Source organism: Cherax quadricarinatus, chromosome 3 (assembly GCF_038502225.1).
Source record: "Cherax quadricarinatus isolate ZL_2023a chromosome 3, ASM3850222v1, whole genome shotgun sequence".
In the NCBI taxonomy this organism is placed as follows: Eukaryota; Metazoa; Arthropoda; class Malacostraca; order Decapoda; family Parastacidae; genus Cherax; species Cherax quadricarinatus.
In genome coordinates this window covers 13,249,592-13,264,801 of record NC_091294.1, presented here as the reverse complement: position 1 = coordinate 13,264,801, position 15,210 = coordinate 13,249,592, and the positions used below count along the sequence as shown (strand labels likewise).

Here is a 15,210-nt window from a genome sequence, read left to right as displayed (position 1 = left end):
ATTTGTGCTTTATAGTTATCTGTTTACAATAATGTATTATCACTGATTTCATCATTGCTTAGTTAATTTTAAGCCAGCCCGTAATGCTATGCATTGTATAAGTGGCTTTGGCATGCTGCTCTTATCTGTATTTTTTTGTACCTCTGTATGTATGCTCAAATTGTAAATAAATAAATAAATAAATAAATAAATAGTTCTGCAGCCTGTGGAACTCTTTGAAACATGATGTCTCTGCGTTGCTGTGGGCGTTTTTTTTGTATGTGCACAGATGTAACGCCTCTTCTGAGCCTTTTTCTTGAAAGCAGTAACAGGCAGTTGTATTAGGAAGTGATCACCATGCTTCAGATGAGAAGGTAGCTGTTGATAATTTAGTGGGCGGTTTTCTATTGCAGGTGTTGCTCCTTGGTACTTGAATACTATTTGTCTGATGACAGACAAACAAAATTTGCCATATGGTGGTTTGTTTCTGGTCCTCATCTTATACATATTATAAGCACTGAGCAAGGAAATGTCCAGAAGATGGAAAAAGAGTTTTATGTACCACTTATAACTCTTGTGAACACAATCAGCAAACCCAATCTGCATGTCACATTTGTCCACTGAGTGCATATTGAAGGTGTAATCAGTCACAGCTGCAGGTTTTAGAATGGGTTCATTGCTCTCTCTATGCTGCCTGCCAGTGTTTGTCATTTCGTTAGGGTGAACTGATGACAACAGTGTGACATCTCGTTTGTCATGCCACCGAAATGCCATGATGTCATTGGCAGCAAACACCTGCACCTCACCTCTACGAGTGCCAACGTCAAACCTGGGCATGTGTTTACGGTTTGCACGCACTGTGGTGCCACATACATCTGTCATGTTCACTCACAAAAAATCACTGAGTGAGGGGCTTGTGTACCAGATTATCAGTATATAATATATGCCCCTTACCAAGGTATGGTTCTATCATTGTTCTAACCACATCACCAGAGATGCCCAACAACTTCCTGGTATTTTGCAATGTATAACTTCCAGTGTACACAATAATATCCAATACAAGACCACTGTAGCAATCACAAAGCACAAACAACTTTGCTTGGTATGTACTGCTTGAATGAGGGTCTTCCTTTGAACAGAATCAAAGACTCATCAATAACAAGCTTCCTGAAGGGATAAAAATACATACTGAATTTCTCCTTCAGATACACAAACACATTCCTAATCTTATATAACCTGTCTTTTCTGTCAAGCCTGGCTTTGTCTGAGAAGTGAAGCATACATAATAGTAGCACCAATCGATTCACTTGCATTATATCACTGAAACCTGGGGTTGCAATCAGGCGATCTGTTGACCAGTATGATTTCACAGTGTTAGTGTGCTTATACACATGTGGCTTAAGCATTATTGTGGCAAAGAAAAGATACATCTCAGCCACAGTTGTCTCCTTCCACTGGTGTAGACATGATTTTGGTGAAAGTATTGTGTTTGCCATTGTGTAATCAAAGTATCTGTTGCTTTCCCTGACAATAATTTCCATCAGGGGTTCATCAAAGAATAACTCGAAACATTCCAGTTCACTGGCATTGTTCCCAAGTGTACAACATGGCCGTATTCCACTTTGCCTTTCATCAAACTGATGGGGATTTGGAACAAAACTGGCAGCTTCCTGCCAATCCCAGGTGCGGTCTGCTGGTGGGTACTGGTCATTGACAGGTGGTTGTGGTTGTGGAGGTTGTGGTTGTGGAGGCTGGTGTGGTGGGTTGGTGGGGGATGGTGGCCTTTGTTGTAGATCAGCTGAGGCAGTGGCGTGGGTGACAGCATGGCCCACTGCTGGTGCCTCACGGCTGGCACCACCACTACCACCACCATGCACATTTTCCATCCCAATTGCAACACTATCATCTTCATTTTCACTATCTGTTCCTGTCGTACAGCCACGGAATGTACTCCGAGATGTACTCCTTACCCTTGGAATAGCATATGGCACACTACCAGAGCGCTTATAGTGTCGTATATACTGACGCTTCACTGGAGAATATTCCACTTCACTATCGCTACTGGAACTGTTTTCAAGAGCTTGGAGTTCATTTTCACTATCACTATCATCACCAATGCTGACATCTGAGTCTGGGATATGGGAAAATAGGAGTTTCCTCTTTGGTTCTGGTACAACTGAATGTGAACAAGACGGCCCAGCATTAGAGGTGGAAGGCTGAGGGTCATCTGGGTTTTCCTATTACCGGTATTATGGTCATTAGTTTTGGTCACAACCTCATCAAAACCTTGAAACTCATCTTCATTGGCACTTCCATCTGTATTAGAACTGTCACTGGGGAACAAAAGTGTCCCAATTTGCCGAGGAGTGAGGAGTTTCTTACCGTGAGGCATGGTGAGCAAGGTGTGCTAAGATGGCATTCCCACAATGCGCCACTGTGTCCCAGAATTTTTTCTTACCACGCACACTCACCAAGCAGACCCATTCTCTCACATCTAGGCCTACCAGCTGTTTCCCGCTTGATTTGAAGGCGCTAGAATTTATGCGTACTAGTACGTCAATAACCATCAATAACCTGGCACGTAAGCCGTACTAGTACGTCGGAAACCCTGAAAGGGTTAATCCTGACTTCATGCTGGCACAACCCAGTTTCTTGTAGCCAGGTGTCCCTTTTCTTTTGACTTTGCACAAAATATATAGGATTTTTCTTCCACTCATTCCAATTTGACATGCTTATGCATGCCTGCTGGATGCTCAAGCCTCCATTCATAAGAAATATTATCAAGTGAAATACTATAGTAAAGAGATGAGAAAAATGTACTGAAAGATGGTTGAAAAGAAATGGAAATGATGGCAAATGATATATGGGAGACACCACTATAGCTGCATATTTATTACAAACTGAATTATTACTTACTTTAACCCTTTGACTGTCACAACCCCCAATCCTGAGGTGTCTCCTGGTGTCGCAAAATTTAAAAAAAAAAAAATTATTTTTTCTTATGAAATGATAGAGAATCTTTTCCCGATTGTAATGACACCAAAAAAACGAAATTTGATGGAAAACTGATGGAATTATGCTCTCGCGAAGTTAGTGACCTCAGCGCTGTTTACAAATCGGCTATTTTGCCCACTTTGAGCCCTATTTTCGGCTAATTTCATTGTTCCAGTCGCCCAAACTCATAGCTAATTCTTTAGAACTCCATTTTTTCTATTGATTGAGTACAAGAAACTGCCCATTTACCGATTTCAACTACCTAATAATGTGGTCAGAAATTTGCAATTTGACCAATTTCACGAAAACTAAAAAATATGACAATTTCAAAATAAGGTCCAGAATGAACAATGCAGACATTACTGGCTCTAAAATAACATTTTCTTTGCTCATCAGTCATGTCTCCAGGCCCCTCTGATATTACTCTTGCTTTCTATTTTGAATTTTTATTCAAACAAAAAATAGAAGACTTACTATTATGCAGACTACTGCAATACTATAATAATTGTATAAATAACATCAACCCATTCATGACTGCATATTAGAATGGCTAGTTGGACATTTATTGGACAATGGCATCATTTATTTACTTTTGAACATTGGCAAAAATCAAACATTTCCCCTACTTTGAGCTCCATTTCTAGGTTCTTTTTATAGTAAAATCAATCAATATCACCTCTATTTCTATAATATGTTTTCCATTCTATCAAATGAGACCAAGAAAACGAGAATACAACCATAAATACTATACGAAAATAGACCACAAAGTCGGCATTTTAATTAAAAAAAACGGTCGGAGTTTTTTTTTCTCATTATGCACTGCGTGCTCCAGGATTTTTTTTATATAGTGCACAATGACCACACAGACCCATTCTTTCACATGTGGGCCTACCAGCTTTCTCCTGCTTGATTTGAAGCCGCTAGAATTTATGAGTATATATATGTCAAACACGGTACCTCGTAAGACGTATATATACGGCTGCGACAGTCAAAGGGTTAAAAAAGGCAAATTTAAAATAAAAATGCAGTTCCCATGAATTCTTTATCATTCATTTGATGCTTAATTTGCATAAAATGTCCATGGAATAAAAGAAAGTACAGTGGACCCTCGACCAATGATGGCATCGATTAACGATAAATCTGACTAGCGATACATTTTAACGCAAAATTTTTGCCTCGACTAGCGCTAAAAAACTCGACCAACACAATTTGTTCCGTCAGACGCGTCCACTTCTGGCCAGTGTTTACAAGCCAGCCAGCCACCGCGGTCGCTTCCAAGCATACAATCGGAACATTTCATGTTATCACAGCCTTTGTAGTGATTGCACCTGCAAAATAAGTCACGATGGGCCCCAAGAAATCTTCTAGTGCCAACCCTACAGCAAAAAGGGTGAGAATTACTATGGATATGAAGAAAGAGATCATTGCTAAGTATGAAAGTGGAATGCGTGTCTCTGAGCTGGCCAGGTTGTACACAAAACCCCAATCAACCATCGCTACTATTGTGGCCAAGAAAATGGCAATCAAGGAAGCTGTTCTTGCCAATGGTGCAACTATGTTTTCGAAACTGAGATCGCAAGTACTCGAAGATGTTGAGAGACTGTTATTGGTGTGGATAAACGAAAAACAGATAGCAGGAGATAGCATCTCTCAAGGGATCATATGTGAAAAGGCTAGGAAGTTGCATGACAATTTAATGAAAAAAATGCCAGCAACTAGTGGTGATGTGAGTGAATTTAAGGCCAGCAAAGGTTGGTTTGAGAGATTTAAAGGAAAGGGAAGTAACCCCGGAAAAGGACTTGCCACCTCAAGTCCTAATAGAAGGGGATTCCCCTTCTAAACACTAAGACCATCAACACTCTCCCCTCCTCCCATCCCAACAATCATCACCAGATCTTCAATAAAGGTAAGTGTCATGTAACTGTGCATGTCTTCTTCAGTTTGTGTGTATTAAAATTAATATTTCATGTGGTAAAAACAATTTTTTTTTTCATACTTTGGGGTGTCCTACACGGATTAATTTGATTTCCATTATATCTTATGGGGAAAATTAACTTGACTAACGATAATTTTGACTAACGATGAGCTCTCAGGAACGGATTAATAGCGTTAGTCGAGGGTCCACTGTACTACAGTGGAACCTCTATGTAAGAGTGCCCCACCATGCGAGTTTTTCAGGATACGTGCTGTCACTCGGTCGATTTTCTGCTCCTGGATACAAGCCAAAATTCAGGTTGCGTGCTTTCTCAAGGGAGGTTCCTTGATACTGGTGAGGGGCTCTTGATCTAGGGAATTGTATCAGTGCTCCAGTTCCATAAATTAAGCCTGAATACCTTCCATCCCCTCCCCCCACAGGCACTGTATAATCCTACAGGTTTAGCACTTCCCCATTATAATACTACTACTACTACTAATACTAATGAAATATAATAATATATGTATAATATTAATACTTTTTTTTTTCAACAAGTCGGCCATCTACCACCAAGGTAGGGTGACCCAAAAAGAAAATACTTTCATCATCATTCAACACATTCACCTCATTCATACATAATCACTGAGTATTATTTACAGAGGTGCCCAGATACAACAGTTTAGAAGCATATTTAAAGATATATAACATGCCCCTCCAAACTGCCACTATCCCAAACCCCTCCTTTAACCCTTTGAGGGTCGACAGGCCCTCTCCGAAACTCGTTCTCAGGGTCGGCCAAATTTAAAAAAAAAAAAAAATTATTTTCTCTTATGAAAAGATAGAGAATCTTTTCCCGATCATAACGACACCAAAAGTTTGAAATTTGATAGAAAACTTACGGAATTATGCTCTCGCAAAGTTAGCGGTCTCGGCGATGTTTACGCATCGGCGATTTTGCCCACTTTGAGCCCCATTTTCGGCCAATTTCACTGTACTAGTCGACAAAAAACATGAATAATTCGCTAGAACTCCATTTTTTCTATCGAATGGGTGCAAGAAACCATCCATTTATAAATTCAACTATCCAGTACAGTGGTCAGAATTTAGCAATTTTGCCAATTTCACACAAATTTCAAAAGATGCCAATTTCGGAATAGGGTCCAGAATAAACAAGAAAGACATTCCTGGCACTAAAATGACATTTCCTCTAGTCATTAGTCACGTCTCAAGGCCCCTCTTATATTCTTTTGCTTTCCACTTTGAATTTTTATTCTCACAAAAAATATAAGATTTACTGTTATGCAGACTACTGCATTAGTGTAAAAAATGGTATAAATATTATTGGTGCACTTGTGAAAGAATATTAGACTCACCAGTTGACGTGTATTGCACGCTTGGCACGATTTGTTTACTTTTGAAATTTGGTAAAAATCGAACATTTCTGCTACTTTGAGCTCAATTTCAAGGCACCTTTCATTGCAAAACCAGTCAAAATCATCTCAATTTCAGTAATATGTCTTCCATTCTATAAAATGAGACCAAGAAAACTAGAATACAAAAATAAATACCATACGAAAATACACTGCAAAGTCGCTGATTTATTAAAAAAAAATGGTCAAAGTTTTTTTTTTCTCATTATGCACTGTGTACTGCAGGATTTTTTTTTAGACTGTGCACACTGACCACATAGACCCATTCTTTCATATAAAGGCCTACCAGCTTTCTCCCACTAGATTTGAGGCCGCTAGAATTTATGAGTACTAGTACGTCAAAAACCCCTACTCGTAAGACGTACTAGTACGATGAAAACCCTCAAAGGGTTAACCCTTTGACTGTCGCAACCCCCAATCCTGAGGTGTCTCCTGGTGTCGCAAAATTTAAAAAAAAAAAAAAAAAAAAATTATTTTTTCTTATAAAATGATAGAGAATCTTTTCCCGATTGTAATGACACCAAAAAAAACGAAATTTGATGGAAAACTGACGGAATTATGCTCTCGCAAAGTTAGCGACCTCAGCGCTGTTTACAAATCGGCGATTTCGCCCACTTTGAGCCCTATTTTCAGCTAATTCCATTAATCCAGTCGCCCAAACTCATAGCTATTTCTTTAGAACTCCATTTTTTCTATCGAATGAGTACACGAAACTGCCCATTTACCGATTTCAACTACCTAATGATGTGGTCAGAAACTTGCAATTTGGCCAGTTTCATGAAAACTAAAAAATATGACAATTTCAAAATATGGTCCAGAATGAACAATGCAGACATTCCTGGCTCTAAAATAACATTTTCTTTGCTCATCAGTCATGTCTCCAGGCCCCTCTAATATTACTCTTGCTTTCTATTTTGAATTTTTATTCAAACAAAGAATAGAAGACTTACTATTATGCAGACTACTGTAATAATTGTACATGTATAAATAACATCAACCCATTCATGACTGCATATTAGAATGGCTAGTTGGACATTTATTGGACAAGGGCATCATTTGTTTACTTTTGAACATTGGCAAAAATCAAACATTTCCCCAAATTTGAGCTCCATTTCTAGGTTCTTTTTATAGTAAAATCAATCAAAATCACATCTACTTCTATAATATGTTTTCCATTCTATCAAATGAGACCAAGAAAATGAGAATACAACCATAAATACTATACGAAAATAGACCACAAAGTCGGCATTTTAATTAAAAAAAAAACGGTCGGAGTTTTTTTTCTCATTATCCACTGCGTGCGCCAGGATTTTTTTTTATATGGTGCACACTGACCACACAGACCCATTCTCTCACATGTGGGCCTACCAGCTTTCTCCTGCTTGATTTGAAGCCGCTAGAATTTATGAGGATATATACGTCAAACACGGTACCTCGTAAGACGTATATATACGGCCGCGACAGTCAAAGGGCTAAAGTGCAGGCATTGTACTTCTCATTTCCAGGACTCAAGTCTGGCTATATAAAAATAAGCAGTTTTCCTTGAATCCCTTCAAAAACCATTCATCTCCATTCACTCCTATCTAACACGCTCACGCATGCTCGCTGGAAGTCCAAGCCCCTCGTCCACAAAACCTCCTTTACCCCCTCCCTCCAACCTTTTCAAGGACGACCCCTACCCCGCCTTCCTTCCCCTACAGATTTATATGCTCTCCAAGTCATTCTACTCTGATCCATTCTCTCTAAATGACCAAACCACCTCAACAACCCCTCTTCAGCCCTCTGACTAATACTTTTATTAGCTCCACACCTTCTCCTAATTTCTACACTCCGAATTTTCTGCATAACATTCACACCACACACTGCCCTTAAACAGGACATCTCCACTGCCTCCAACCGCCTCCTTGCTGTAGCATTTACAACCAAAGTTTCACACCCAGATAAGAGTGTTGGTGCTACTATACTTTCATATATTCCCTTCTTTGCCTCCATAGACAATGTTTTATGTCTTCACATATACCTCAACGCACCACTCGTCTTTTTTTCTTCATCAATTCTATGGTTAACCTCAGCCTTCATAAACCCATCTGCTGACACATCAACTCCCAAATATCTGAAAACTTTCACTTCTTCCATACTACTACTCCCCAATTTGATATCCAATTTTTCTTTTTCTAAATCATTTGATACCCTCATCACCTTACTCTTTTCTATGTTCACTTTCAACTTTCTACCTTTACACACACACTCCCAAACTCGTCCACTAACCTTTGGAATTTTTCTTTAGAATCTCCCATAAGCACAGTATCATCAGCAAAAAGTAACTGTGTTAATTCCCATTTTGTTTTTGATTCCCCATAATTTAATCCCACCCCTCTCCCAAACACTCTAGCATTTACTTCTTTTACAACCCCATCTATAAATACTATATTAAACAACCATGGTGACATTACACATCCCTGTCTAAGACCTGCTTTTACTGGGAAGTAGTTTCCCTCTCTTCTACACACCCTAACCTGAGCCTCACTATCCTCATAAAAACTCTTTACAGCATTTAGTAACTTACCACCTATTCCATGTACTTGCAACATCTGCCACATTGCTCCCCTATCCACTCTATCATATGCCTCTTCTAAATCCATAAATGCTATAAAAAGTTCCCTACCATTATCTAAATACTGTTCACATATATGCTTCAATGTAAACACTTGATCTCGCATCCCCTACCTACTCTAAAACGTCCCTGCTCATCCGCAATCCTATGTTCTGTTTTACCTCTAATTCTTTCAATAATAACCCTACCATATACTTTTCCTGGTATACTCAGTAAACTTATTCCTCTATAATTTTTACAATCTCTTTTGTCCCCCTTCCCTTTATGTAAAGGGACTATACATGCTCTCTGCCAATCCATAGGTAAATTCCCCTCCTCCATACATATATTAAACAAAAATACCAACCACTCCAACACTATATCCCCCCAGCTTTTAACATTTATGTCATGATCCTGTTAGTTCCAGCTGCTTTACCCCCTTTAATTCTACATAATGCCTCACGCATCTCCCCCACACTCACATCCTACTCTTCTTCACTCCTAAAAGATGGTATACCTCCCTGGCCAGTGCATGAAATTACCGCCTCCCTTTCTTCGTTGACATTTAAAAGTTCCTCAAAATATTCTCGCCATCTACCCAATACCTCCATCTCCCCATCTACTAACTCCCCTACTCTGTTTTTAACTAACAAATCCATTCGTTCCCTAGGCTTTCGTAACTTGTTTAACATCAAAATTTTTTCTTATTTTCATGAAAATTTCTTGATAGTGCCTCTCCCACCATCATCTGCTCTCCTTTTGCACTCTCTGACCACTCTCTTCACCTTTCTTTTACTCTCCATATACTGTATTCTTCTTATAACACTTCTGCTTTGTAAAAACATCTCATAAGCTACTTTTTTCTCCTTTATCACACCCTGTACTTCATCATTCCACCAATCACTCCTCTTTCCTCCTGCACCCACCCTCCTATAACCACAAACTTCTGCCCCACATTCTAGTACTGAATTTTTAAAACTATTCCAACCCTCTTCAACCCCACCCCCCCACTACTCATACTTGCACCAGCCCACCTTTCTGCCAACAGTTGCTTATATCTCACCCGAACTTCCTCCTCCCATAGTTTATACACTTTCACCTCCCTCTTACTTGTTGTTGCCATTTTCCTCTTGTCCCATCTACCTCTTACTCTAACTGTAGCTACAACTAAATAATGATCCGATATATCAGTTGCTCCTCTATAAACATGTACATCCTGGAGCCTACCCATCAACCTTTTATCCACCAATACATAATCTAACAAACTACTTTCATTACGTGCTATATCATACCTTGTATATTTATTTATCCTCTTTTTCATAAAATATGTATTACTTATTACCAAACCTCTTTCTACACATAGCTCAATTAAAGGCTCCCCATTTTCATTTACCTCTGGCACCCCAAATTTACCTACTACTCCCTCCACATTTTCACCCACTTTAGCACTGAAATCCCCAACTACAAGTACTCTCACACTTGGTTCAAAACTCCCCACATATTCACTCAACATTTCCTAAAATCTCTCTCTCTCCTCTACACTTCTCTCTTCTCCAGGGGCATATATGCTTACTATAACCCACTTTTCACATCCAACCTTTATTTTACTCCACATAATCCTTGAATTAATACATTTATAGTCCCTCTTTTCCTGCCATAGCTTATCCTTCAACATTATTGCTACTCCTTCTTTAGCTCTAACTCTATTTGAAACCCCTGACCTAATCCCATTTATTCCTCTCCACTGAAACTCTCCCACCCCCTTCAGCTTTGTTTAACTTAAAGCCAGGACAATCAGCTTATTCTCATTCATAACATCCACAATCATCTCTTTCTTATCATTCGCACAACATCCATGCACATTCAGACATCCCACTTTGACAATTTTCTTCTTCTTATTCTTTTCAGTAATTATTACAGGAAAAGGGGTTACTAGCCCATTGTTCTCAGCATTTTAGTTGACTTTTACAATAGGCATGGCTTACAGAGGAAAGATTCTTATTCCACTTCCCCATGGATATAAAAGGAAAAATAATAAGCACAAGAATTATTAAGATAAAATCAAAGAAAACTCAGATGAGTGTGTATAAATAAATGTGTACAGTATTTAGATAAAGGTAGGAAAGTTTTCATTGCATTTATGGATTTAGAAAAGGCATATGACAGAGTGGATAGGGGAGCAATGTGACAGATGTTACAAGTATATGGAATGGGTAGTAAGTTACTTAATGCTGTAAAGAGTTTTTATGAGGATAGTGAGGCTCAGGATAGGGCGTGTAGAAGAGAGGGAGATTATTTCCCAGTAAAAGTAGGTCTTAGACAGGGATGTGCAATGTCGCCATGGGTGTTTAATATATTTATAGATGGGGCTGTAGAAGAAGTAAATGATAGGGTGTTGGGGAGAGGGGTGGGGTTAAATTATGGGGAATCAAATACAAAATGGTAGTTGACACAGTTGCTTTTTACTGATGATACTGTGCTTATGGGTGATTCTAAACAAAAGTTGCAAAGGTTGGTGGGCGAGTTTGGGAGGGTGTGTAAAGGTAGAAAATTGAAAGTGAACATAGATGAGAGTAAGGTGATTTTTTATTTTTATTTTATTATCACACTGGCCGATTCCCACCAAGGCAGGGTGGCCCGAAAAAGAAAAACTTTCACCATCATTCACTCCATCACTTTCTTGCCAGAAGGGTGCTTTACACTACAGTTTTCAAACTGCAACATTAACACCCCTCCTTCAGAGTGCAGGCACTGTACTTCCCATCTCCAGGACTCAAGTCCGGCCTGCCGGTTTCCCTGAATCCCTTCATAAATGTTACTTTGCTCACACTCCAACAGCACGTCAAGTATTAAAAACCATTTGTCTCCATTCACTCCTACAAACACGCTCACGCATGCCTGCTGGAAGTCCAAGCCCCTCGCACACAAAACCTCCTTTACCCCCTCCCTCCAACCTTTCCTAGGCCGACCCCCTACCCCGCCTTCCTTCCACTACAGACTGATACACTCTTGAAGTCATTCTGTTTCGCTCCATTCTCTCTACATGTCCGAACCACCTCAACAACCCTTCCTCAGCCCTCTGGACAACAGTTTTGGTAATCCCGCACCTCCTCCTAACTTCCAAACTACGAATTCTCTGCATTATATTCACACCACACATTGCCCTCAGACACGACATCTCCACTGCCTCCAGCCTTCTCCTCGCTGCAACATTCATCACCCATGCTTCACACCCATATAAGAGCGTTGGTAAAACTATACTCTCATACATTCCCCTCTTTGCCTCCAAGGACAAAGTTCTTTGTCTCCACAGACTCCTAAGTGCACTGCTCACCCTTTTTCCCTCATCAATTCTATGATTCACCTCATCTTTCATAGACCCAACCGCTGACACGTCCACTCCCAAATATCTGAATACGTTCACCTCCTCCATACTCTCTCCCTCCAATCTGATATCCAATCGGATATCAGCAGGTGAGGCAGTGGGTGAGACAGCAGGTGAGGCAGTGGTTGAGGCAGTGGGTGAGGCAGTGGTTGAGGAAGCAGTTGAAGCAGTGGGTGAGGCAGTGGGCAAGGCAGCAGTTGAGGCAGTGGGTGAGGCAGTAGGCGAGACAGCAGGTGAGGCAGTGGTTGAGGCAGTGGGTGAGGCAGTGGGTGAGACAGCAGTTGAGGCAGTGGGTGAGACAGTGGGTGAGACAGCAGTTGAGGCAGTGGGTGAGGCAGTGGGTGAGACAGCAGTTGAGGCAGTGGGTGAGGCAGTGGGTGAGGCAGTGGGTGAGGAAGTGGGTGAGGCAGTGGGTGAGGCAGTAGGTGAGGCAGTGGGTGAGACAGCGGTTGAGGCAGTGGGCGAGGCAGCAATTGAGGCAGTGGGTGAGACAGCGGATGAGGCAGTGGTATTTAATAACATTTTTTTTATTATTATCACACCGGCCGATTCCCACCAAGGCAGGGTGGCCCGAAAAAGAAAAACTTTCACCATCATTCACTCCATCACTGTCTTGCCAGAAGGGTGCTTTACACTACAGTTTTTAAACTGCAACATTAACACCCCTCCTTCAGAGTGCAGGCACTGTACTTCCCATCTCCAGGACTCAAGTCCGGCCTGCCGGTTTCCCTGAATCCCTTCATAAATGTTACTTTGCTCACACTCCAACAGCACGTCAAGTATTAAAAACCATTTGTCTCCATTCACTCCTATCAAACACGCTCACGCATGCCTGCTGGAAGTCCAAGCCCCTCGCACACAAAACCTCCTTTACCCCCTCCCTCCAACCCTTCCTAGGCCGACCCCTACCCCGCCTTCCTTCCACTACAGACTGATACACTCTTGAAGTCATTCTGTTTCGCTCCATTCTCTCTACATGTCCGAACCACCTCAACAACCCTTCCTCAGCCCTCTGGACAACAGTTTTGGTAATCCCGCACCTCCTCCTAACTTCCAAACTACGAATTCTCTGCATTATATTCACACCACACATTGCCCTCAGACATGACATCTCCACTGCCTCCAGCCTTCTCCTCGCTGCAACATTCATCACCCACGCTTCACACCCATATAAGAGCGTTGGTAAAACTATACTCTCATACATTCCCCTCTTTGCCTCCAAGGACAAAGTTCTTTGTCTCCACAGACTCCTAAGTGCACCACTCACTCTTTTTCCCTCATCAATTCTATGATTCACCTCATCTTTCATAGACCCATCCGCTGACACGTCCACTCCCAAATATCTGAATACATTCACCTCCTCCATACTCTCTCCCTCCAATCTGATATTCAATCTTTCATCACCTAATCTTTTTGTTATCCTCATAACCTTACTCTTTCCTGTATTCACCTTTAATTTTCTTCTTTTGCACACCCTACCAAATTCATCCACCAATCTCTGCAACTTCTCTTCAGAATCTCCCAAGAGCACAGTGTCATCAGCAAAGAGCAGCTGTGACAACTCCCACTTTGTGTGTGATTCTTTGTCTTTTAACTCCACGCCTCTTGCCAAGACCCTCGCATTTACTTCTCTTACAACCCCATCTATAAATATATTAAACAACCACGGTGACATCACACATCCTTGTCTAAGGCCTACCTTTACTGGGAAAAAATTTCCTTCTTTCCTACATACTCTAACTTGAGCCTCACTATCCTCGTAAAAACTCTTCACTGCTTTCAGTAACCTACCTCCTACACCATACACTTGCAACATCTGCCACATTGCCCCCCTATCCACCCTGTCATATGCCTTTTCCAAATCCATAAATGCCACAAAGACCTCTTTAGCCTTATCTAAATACTGTTCACTTATATGTTTCACTGTAAACACCTGGTCCACACACCCCCTACCTTTCCTAAAGCCTCCTTGTTCATCTGCTATCCTATTCTCCGTCTTACTCTTAATTCTTTCAATTATAACTCTACCATACACTTTACCAGGTACACTCAACAGACTTATCCCCCTATAATTTTTGCACTCTCTTTTATCCCCTTTGCCTTTATACAAAGGAACTATGCATGCTCTCTGCCAATCCCTAGGTACCTTACCCTCTTCCATACATTTATTAAATAATTGCACCAACCACTCCAAAACTATATCCCCACCTGCTTTTAACATTTCTATCTTTATCCCATCAATCCCGGCTGCCTTACCCCCTTTCATTTTGCCTACTGCCTCACGAACTTCCCCCACACTCACAACTGGCTCTTCCTCACTCCTACAAGATGTTATTCCTCCTTGCCCTATACACGAAATCACAGCTTCCCTATCTTCATCAACATTTAACAATTCCTCAAAATATTCCTTCCATCTTCCCAATACCTCTAACTCTCCATTTAATAACTCTCCTCTCCTATTTTTAACTGACAAATCCATTTGTTCTCTAGGCTTTCTTAACTTGTTAATCTCACTCCAAAACTTTTTCTTATTTTCAACAAAATTTGTTGATAACATCTCACCCACTCTCTCATTTGCTCTCTTTTTACATTGCTTCACCACTCTCTTAACTTCTCTCTTTTTCTCCATATACTCTTCCCTCCTTGCATCACTTCTACTTTGTAAAAACTTCTCATATGCTAACTTTTTCTCCCTTACTACTCTCTTTACATCATCATTCCACCAATCGCTCCTCTTCCCTCCTGCACCCACTTTCCTGTAACCACAAACTTCTGCTGAACACTCTAACACTACATTTTTAAACCTACCCCATACCTCTTCGACCCCATTGCCTATGCTCTCATTAGCCCATCTATCCTCCAATAGCTGTTTATATCTTACCCTAACTGCCTCCTCTTTTAGTTTATAAACCTT

General features: G+C 40.7%; 1 protein-coding gene across 4 annotated transcripts in view; it reads right to left on the bottom strand.

The window, feature by feature from the left end:
- LOC128706599 (uncharacterized) overlaps positions 1-15,210 on the bottom strand; it is a 482,754-nt gene that overhangs the window by 122,527 nt on the left and 345,017 nt on the right. The gene's annotated exons all lie outside the window — the stretch shown is intronic.